Consider the following 8,070-nt stretch of genomic DNA (forward strand, 5'->3'; position numbering starts at 1 on the left):
TTCAATAATTTAAAGCTTCCTTCCTGTGAGGAAAATGAATTGATGGTTTTATAATCCAAACAGTCTGATGGTTTAAGTTGCCAGAGAACTAATGTATGTAAATGTTACTTATAAAACGTATCAGGCTTTGGAGCCAACAATACTCGTTAACACAGTAAATTAATTGGTGCTGTTGGTGTTTTCTTGTGATTAGATCTGAACATATGGCGATTGTTGTACATTGCGGGAAGTTCTCTGAAATGAATATTAGTTCCCCCTGATTCATATTTTTTGATTTATATCTCAGATAAATGCAAGGGTTATTCATGGGGTGAGCAGGTCGCCCCTGAACACAAAAGGAGCAAATATTCATGTGATAGTTTTGCTGTCATCAGATTTCTTCTCAGGCTCAGGAGAGATGTCCCCCCCCCCCCCCCCCCCCCCGCAATCTGTGTAATGAGCCTTATCTATAATCATCTGATTATCTGAGTCATACAAGAGCAATTACAAAAGAAAACCACAACAGGACAAAGTAACCAAAACATTAAGCCTGAAGGAAACACCCTTTAAAAAACAGGAATTCTCAGTAAAGTCAATGAAAGTGCAAAATATGAATAAATAACCCTGAGCAAAATATGTATGAATACAAATGTCTTTATGCTCATATAAATACATGTTGAATATGTTTAATTACACAAAGGAGAGATTTTTATGAAATCATCTACACTTCTGCTAAACTTATATACGTCAAACGTTCTTACATATATTCACTTTTCTCTTTTATGCTAATATATAACCTGTATTGAAGATTTGGTGTGTTTTTTGCATTTTATTTATTTGTTACATTTGGGTGTGGTTTTTGTAAAGAAGAAAACTACAGAAACATCCTTATTTTATAGTTTGTATTTTGTTTTTCTTGTTATTTTATTTTTAATTAAACTCTGTAGAAACTGTATCCTGCAATGTTCTCGTGTAAAAATGACCCAAGCTGTGTTCTTACTTACTGCTTTCTCCATTAGGCAGTAAATGTGGACCGATCTTAAAACCCACAGATGTTGCTGACTTGCACCTGTGTGTGTTTATGTGTGTGTGTGTCTGTGTGTGTGTGTGTGTGTGTGTGTGTTTGCACGCATGCTCAGGTGTTAAATTGAACTGTTTACAGATGACGCTGAGTTGGGATTTGGAGCATTTCCTGAGTGAGGGAACAGAAACTGAATCTCCTGCCACATGCATCTTTTCATGTGTGTGGGTGTGTGTGTGCGTGTGTGTGTGTGTGTGTGTTTGTGTGTGACATTTAATTGTTAGGCTTGTAATTGAGGTTGAGTTTTAGGGGAAGGGGCTGTTTTTTATTACAATGAGTGTCCTCACTAAGATAGAGTGCAATGTGATGTGCATGTGTGTGATTAACCTCCTGTAAACCAGGTTGTGTTGCCGACTGTTAAAACAACATTTTTGTCAAGTGAGGTCACTTTGACCAGACGGTCTAAACTGAAGCTCTGAATACTCGCTATCTAAAGAGGTAAATCTCTTTCTAGCATACTTTCATCTCTTTGAAACCAAATATTTATAAAAAGTATGTGTGTGTGTGTGTGTGTGTGTGTGTGTGTGTGTCTGTGTGTTTGTGAGCCCACACGTTGCCAAGAGACAAGTTGTGCAGAAAAAAGGCAAAGAACAGTTTCCACAGATTGTTTCCTCTGCAGGGACGAACCCCTCACTCCACCAGGAGACCTTCTGCTGTGTCTGCTGCAGATTCACTCTTCTGTTTAATCTGATCTCCTGCACGAGCTGCACGGCTTCAACACAACGTGTGTAACTTCAGATCAGCAGCGACCATCAGGGTGAGGCAGACGAGCATGAGGCTTTCCCAAATTCTTCCTTTACCAGCTTCAACTACAAAGCTCGTCATTTCATCATCTGAGGAAATTATGGGCAGACACTGAAACATGGAGTCATTCCTCAGGTGGGAGGAGGGAGTGAAAGAGTCACAGTCCAGGTTCCCACTTAATGTCTCTTATTAAACCATATGCTGTTTTGTTTGTGAAATAAACCATGGAAACAGTGATTGGAACAACGTGGAAGATCATGGTGAGTAAATGTCTGGGATTTTGTTCAGTGTCTAAAAATAACATTAAATATTTGTTATCTGCACTGAGATGCAAATCGTTAACAAACTGAATGAATCACAGATTTGTTTTCAGCTAAAAAAAAAGCATGATAAAAGGAAACTCGTCTATTGAGAACTTAAATATCCGAATCTAGAATTCTTTATAAATTGTATAAGGGAAATTCTATATAATGTAAGTATATGGTACGAGTCTCAACTAGTGATGGTCTTGATTTTTCCTAAACCTGTTATTTTTTACAGTTTCAAGTCAATGTGACATGAAAGCAGACAGACCAACAACTTGAAGTGAGGACACAAAAATAAATACATAAAAAGTGTCTCAGGCCCACGAGGAGTCACAACATGTGAATGCGCTGCACACGTGAGGAGCACAGCTGCAGACCTGATACCGTTTCCTTTGATTTCTCTCACTACCTCGGACTCAACACTGATATTCTGGAATCACACCAAACAGTCCAAATGATCCAGTTCGGTGGACATCCCACTGATGTGGCCCTGCACTTTCAAACTGGGATCCTCAGTGCAGCCGCTGCAAAACACTGAAGATGTAAAAACTTGAAAGAAAAATATATATATATGTTTTTATCTGAGTCTCCAGATGCATTAAAACAATTTGTTTGAGTGTATTCTGCAATATTACAAATTATAATCAACAGAGAAAAATAATAAAGTGGAATGATCCAAGTACAGGAAGGTATCTGATCGATAACATTGATCATATAAACACAAGCTGCATTCAGCCTTTGAAATGAGAAACTCTTCCCTCTTGTCATCATCCTCAACTCACCAGCTTCACTGGGATTTGGCTAACCAGTTTGTAGTCGTGTTTTAATCTTGCTAGCAGCTCTGTGAAGGACGTGTTGATTAATCCAATTAAGCAATTAATCCAAAGGCTTTATCTTGAGACAGGTGACAAGGATATTATCAACATGATTAACTCATTAAATTATCACTGATGAGGGAAGTCTGATTATTGGCCATCCAGTATTTCAGTGTGAGCAGCTGATTGAGGTTTTGATTTCTAGAGCCTCCTAGAGCCACTCACATTGTTAAAATGGTCACATTATTATTATTCAAATAACTTATCTCTACCTGCTAATTCCACTTACGTCTGACTGACTCTCTGTGTGTATGTGGATTTAACATTCATCTAAATCACCAGAGAAAGTGTATTATTTCCATAAATTCTGTTCATACTGTTCCTATATAAGATTTAGGTCTGACGTGTCTCTTGTTTGGACATTAAGTTTGGACTTGAGATGATCACTGGTCCCACAGGAAATGCAACATACTAAATCTGACTCATGTCAGTCCAAGTTTCATTACTCAATTATTTCTGCTTGAGTCGCGTTCACATGGCTCCGCTCTATTTATCTAACAAACCGCTCTCTGACAGGAGCAGTCACATGATGCACACATATTTCCACATCCATTTTGGGTTTGGAAAATCATTCTGGAATATTCCCTCTCTTTGTTTTCCCACAGTAAACCTCAGGCCCTTGTTGCAGCTCGTCCTACACTGACCGAACCTTCCTCCCACAGCCGCACACTCCCACTCCCACAATCCTACTGGGAGGTAGAAACCTCTGAACTGGGACCAGGTACTGGAGTTTTGTGAATTTCATGCACGACTGATGCTTGGAAGGTTTTTGTGTTATCAGCACTTTACCGAGAGAATATTTGTCAACAGGGAAAATGTAACCTTGTTTTTTTTTTTATTCAAACTTTCTGGAAATGTCTGAGCTGTACTTTCTTTGGCTCCAACAAATCCCCACAAGAAAACGAGCCATGGCCTCGACGTCTTTCCAGCACTTAACTGCTGCTGTAACTTGCTTCTGCTGTATCACATCTCCCCCCCCCCGACCCTGCCAAGTGCAGCCGCACAGCCCCCCCGCTCCCAGTGCCTCTCTGACTCACCCATCCAGCTGAACAATACCCACCATTGAACTCTCGACGGGTGTCTCTAATTAGCAGCTGGAATCCATTAATGGTGTGTATCCCGTAGCCATGGTGAGTATAGGAACTTGCATACTGTACATGTTGATGAATGAAAATACATTTCAGCCGGAGTCGGGATGGAAACGCGGTCGCACTCGGCCTCTCGATCTGAAAAGGCCTTTGAGTCGTACACATCTTTTCAGGGCTGAGTCATTGTGCCGTTACCTTTTCCTCTCCGGCTCCACGACGGGTGTTCAACCTGGAGAAGTTATAATTTACATGATTTGGATTCAATTTCCTCGGCTCGGTTTACATCTGGGAATAATTCATGCCCGTTCCGGCCTTTGACTTTTGTTTTCTTCCGTCTTTCTTCATGTCACAAATGGCGCTGACACTGTGCTAAACACTGTGTAGAAGAGGGGAGGAGGAGGGGGGGGGGGGGGCTCAAATTATGACTCACCGTAAATCAAACTGAAGCCGCGGCCACATGAATACAGAACCAGCAAAGTGACATTGGACTAAGTTTTCAGCAAAAACATGAAATAGAGCCCCCCCCCCCCTCACTCGCTGATAGAAGGTCCAGGCTGCAGCATGTAATCATAAAAACCTGAACCATGTGGCAGGGAGGCGGGGGGGGGGGGGGGGAGCAGCTGTTACGTAACGGCAGAGGAACTCCCCTCACTTCAACACGGCAGCTAACACCACTTGGTGGAGTTCTGCATTACAGCAGCGATTCTGCCATTACACTCGTTACACACTGTATTAATACAACTTCCTGTTACTTCAGGAAGTTGTATTGACATCAGGTACAGTGATTCATCTTATTCACCAAAACCTCCAGACACAAAAACAGTTTCTTCCCCCACGCCCTCTCACTCCTGAACAGCCAATCCACCGTGGCACTGTGCAATAACCCTGGTTCTTTATAATAACCACTGTACAGTTACTCCCGAAGTTATATTATATTGTAATTATATTTAATTATGTAATTTATTTCACCCTCACTGTACAACTGCAATACTCATACCATTCAATATTTATCCCTGCACTTCATTTCTTTCTTTTTCTTAGACCATCGCATTGTTTGTTTTGTTGTGTGTTGTTATGTGTGTAAAAACATTGAGAGCCGCTTCACCATGTCAAATTCCTTGTTTGTAAAACTTACTTGGCCATTTAAACCTGATTCTGATTCTGATTCTGAATCATAATGCTTTGTGCTAATTGTGCTGCTTATCAGCGTGTCACTGCAGAAGCAATTTGTTCATATTAAAATCATTTATTTCACGTGAATCTTCAGAGTCTGTCGAGTGAGCAGGACCAACACATCTTACTGAACAGGTCTCAGATCAGGAGACCTGGACTCCAGAGTCCTGACAGAGGAAATCATTGCAGCTCTTATGATGAATATCAGCACTGACAGCAGCTGTGGCTGCCAAATATAATGATGTGATTTCACTTTTACATCTGGTAAAACTCAATTTCCTCTATAATTAAGACTTTTCTCAGTGATCCTGCAACACAACTGATTTATTAGGTCTCAGGCCTTCTGTCCCATGTTAGAGGATAATTCTACTTTATTATTGGTCGCAGCTTCTGAGTTATCAACCTCATACTCACTGTTGCTCTGTTTGGGTAAAAGATCTCTCAACTCAGTGACACTGGAATGATGCAGTCATGGTTTAACCAGATTATTTTAACCATATATTTGAGGTCATTCATCAGTTCTACAGTGAAAAGAGAGATGTGGAAACTGTTGGGGTGAAATAATTGAAACCATCATAAGTTTCTCTCTGAAGAGTGAAGTTGCAATAAACTGTGCACATCCTTTTTTATTTAATTTTATTCCGATATCACCAAGTCTTGGAATTGTCTTTTCTCTGCAGTTGTGGCAAAATTCATTCCAAGACATTTTGCACTTCCTCAGTTCGTGCGACTTGCTTTTGTTCATGATTCAGCAGGAGAAATATCTCTGAGATTATTTGGCCGGAGAACTCGGAAAGAACATGATGATGCTCCCAGCTGCTGCCCCCAGTAACCCAGTGTTGTTGAAGGAGGCGTTGGTGGGAACGCTGGACCCTCAGGACTACCACTGATAGAAGGAGAAGGAGTCTTTCAAAGATGTTTCTATTCGATGTTGCAGTATCTTACACGCCATCATTTCTAACACAACGCTGAGTTATTCCCAGCAGCTTAAGGTGAATCTTTGTGATGTTGCTGGTTGTTGTTGCTGCTTTTCAAAATAAGAGCCACTGGAAGATGGCTAAAGGGATTTTATCATCAGAAGGGCTTTTTAATGAAGTTTTAATCATGTACAGGGTTAAAGGAACAGAAATAATCTCAGTTAATTGAACAAAATCAAGAAAGTAAATATTGTTGTTGGTCTGTATATAATAGTTGATTTTATATACCCATTTTGAATAGCCAAAATGTGTGCACTACAAATAGATCTAAAGTATTTCCAATGAACAGATAAATAACATAACAAATAACGAGTATATTGTATGAAATGAAGTCGTTAATTTGTTTGTGGGTAACTGAAATTATGTGTATGAACATCACATGGCTCATTATCTTGCTGCATTATCTTTATATTTCTCTCTCTCACTCAGAACAATGAACCCAAACTTCCACACAATAAAGAACAAGAGGGAGATGGATTTATATTCATATTTCCTCTATAGTTTCAGACAATCTGTATAAACCATGTTTGTTGCAGCACTGGAACTCCTTCCATAATGAGTCTTTGTCACTTTCACATTAGATGAATATGCATTGGCAGCCACCAGTGTCCAGCTGGACGAGTGAGGGGAAACTTTTCCAGTAGAAAGCTTGTAAAGTTTTTAAGTGGGGGATTCCTATAAAACTGCTGGCACCACAATGCCCATTAGAAAAAAACACACAAAGAACCTTTGAATACAACATTTCAATCTCTGCTGCAATTCTCACTCGGTTACTACACTTTTCACTGAGATGCAGTGATTCCAAAAAGAAGAACAACCAGTGGCCACAACAGTGCTGCCATTAAACAGAAGAAACCAGTCCACACCCCCCAGGCGATGCTGGATCTTAAACACAGGCACATTTATGACCAAACCAAAAGCCTTTCAGGAATTCATATATAAAATAGGACAGTAGGACGGTGGTTTACTCTGTGTGTGTGTGTGTGTGTGTGTGTGTGTGTGTCTGTGTGTCTGTGTGTGTGTGTGTGTGTGTGTGTGTGTGTGTGTGTGTGTGTGTGTGTGTGTGTGTGTGTGAGAGTTCAGTTCAGTGCAACCAGTACACCAATAGGGGGAGGTTTTGCACCACCCTCCACTTGCACATTAAGACTCACTCTGCAACTCGTCTCTCCTCGGAACTAACGGCACCGCCCCTCTCTCTCTCTCTCTCTCTCTCTCTCTCTCTCTCCTCAGGCGGCTGCTCAGGATGATCCCCCCCGATGAGCCTCTTCTACTGGCAGGCAGACGAATCCACCAGGCCTCACCTGTACAGGCTGGAGAGACTGGGAAGGACAACAGACTGGGCCAAGATCTCTCTACATATAAATACAGACCGTTTACCATAACTTTTGAACATGTCACAAAAATAACTACCCTTTGTGTACCTGTTTTAAAATTAAGGTACTCGCCTTATGTGTGTTTCTGTTGAGTGAATCCATTCATTTGTTTTGACAAAGTTTTTGTTGTGAAATATTTTCAGTACCAGCAAATGCACAGCTTCACACAGTCGAGTTTGGGCTTTTCTTTGAGTACTTTTATTTAAAGAAATACATAATCATACTAGAAGCCCACCCACTCCCTGACCTTCTCTACCTAAGGACTGAATAGAAGATGGAGCTACATCACGGATACCAGATTATTTACAGTCTAATTTACTGTATGCACTTAAATTTGGTAGATTATTGTTATTATGGGATTGAACAAACCGGATACGATGCCAAACCTTCACAATGAAAAGGATCATTTCAACCCTGAGCTTTATTTATTCAGAATTCAAACACACTCAATGGCATTTAGGGATTTATTTAATTG

This window comes from Pleuronectes platessa, chromosome 14 (genome assembly GCF_947347685.1).
Source record: "Pleuronectes platessa chromosome 14, fPlePla1.1, whole genome shotgun sequence".
Lineage (NCBI taxonomy): Eukaryota > Metazoa > Chordata > Actinopteri > Pleuronectiformes > Pleuronectidae > Pleuronectes > Pleuronectes platessa.